Raw genomic sequence first — 1,838 nt, forward strand, 5'->3', positions numbered from 1 at the left:
AGAGATGTGTAAACCCTGTGTTGTATTATTTTTGTAAAATAAAAATGTATATATATGTAAATATATAGCACACATGTATGTGAAAGGGGGTGGCTCTGGTTGATCCCCTCCAGACTTGTCTCTGAGCCTCGGAGGTTCTGCCTGTCTGACAGCTAGGAACCTCTCAGCACAGGCTGGGCGTGGAGGCTCTACCAAGTGCTGCTGAAGGAAGACTGAAGAGCGAGGAGAAGACATAGCTGAGAGGGCAGACTTTCTCTGCTTTCTAATGCAGGCATTGATAGCAAAGAAAACTTTCAAAAGGGAGAAATTGGACTTTAAAATGACTTTGTACTTCTAATAAAAGAGTATTGCTTCCTTGTGGCTGATTTTCCCTTATTCTCCCCCAGCACGAGCATTTCATTCTCACGTCACTTCCTTTTTATGCGGCTCAGATCTTCCCAAGTGTTTGCAACTTATTACATCTTAGGAAGGCCGAGATCACAAGAGCAGTCTTTGTTGCTGTTTAAATAGCAATCAACCTGCTTTCCTATGGTTTTCATTTTGGTTATTTTTCAGACATTGTTAATCAGGTGCTGTACTAGGCGGTGAAGATAAAACAAATCAAAGTGCATGCCATCCTTTCAGCGACCTCCCTGCAAGACAGGAGTGATGTGACATGAAATGCAGTACAATCAACTCAGCTTTTTGAATTGAAGATACATTATTTATCATCCAAACTCAACTTACTCGTTGATGAGAGAATAATCAATATAATGGTAGTGTGTTAGAAGACATGGGAGAGAATTTTTACTCTGGTTTGGGGATCCGGAAAACTATTCCAAAGGTAATTTTTAGATTGAGTCTAGAAGATGAGTAGGAGCTGACAAAGGAGTTAAGAAGCATGGTCACTTGTCTGCAAAGAGTTACGCAAGTTCTCCCTCCCCCATGTCTTTGCTCCACTCATTGTGCCTGCAGTTGCTCCCATCAGCAAGTGGTGTTTATTTCTCGACCCCTCAAATCTGGACTTTGCACTGTCTGTCTGATCAACAGGACATAAGCATATAGGACAGGAGCAGACAGTTGAAAAGTGCATTGGGAGGGACATGGTGCCTCTTCCTGTTGGCATCCCGGAGACCAGCATGAAAAGACTCCTGCTGAAGGATGAGAGAGCTGGAGTGTTTGTTATGCACAAAGCTTACTGATACAGTGTTTTAGGCGAAGGAGATATGAGCAAAAACCCAGGGAATGAGTAGTATGTATATGAGGGGACTTAATTCCCTTTTTAATTCTATTTTTTCCCAAGGGTTCCCACATATATTTGGGGACTTGTCAGCGTTTCAAATTGCCCGGCATGGGCTAACCACAGGAAATGAAGATGACGAGATAAACTTGAAGATCAAGAATTTGGACCTAAGCCAAAGTAGTAAGTTCAGGCTTTATCTTTAGGGCAGTAACAGGGTGAGTTTTAGAAAGAGCATATGATAGGAGGGCAATGAATCGGAGATACTAAGAAATTACATACACTGAGCTCTTGGTAGTGGTGTGGGTTACAAGGTGGGCTGCGATCCGCATGGTTGCCAGGCTGGTGGTTTGAAACCATCAACAGCTCCGCAGGAGAAAGACTGGGCTTTCTCCTCCCATAAATGGTTGCAGTCTCCAAAACCCACAGGTGGTCGCTATGAATCAGCATTGGCTAGATGGAGGTAGTACACTTGGTTGTAAGTGAGGATGATGTCAAGTATAGCCTGAAGATTTTATGTGCTTTGTATTGTGTGTGCTCCAGAGAGCGTTGGCCTTTCATAGATAGCTTGTATCAGCTTGAGGAACTTACCTTCCAATCCTATCTTCATGAGTGTCTT

Source organism: Echinops telfairi, unplaced genomic scaffold (genome assembly GCF_000313985.2).
Source record: "Echinops telfairi isolate 266 unplaced genomic scaffold, ASM31398v2 ScPeMD7_15;HRSCAF=58, whole genome shotgun sequence".
NCBI lineage: Eukaryota > Metazoa > Chordata > Mammalia > Afrosoricida > Tenrecidae > Echinops > Echinops telfairi.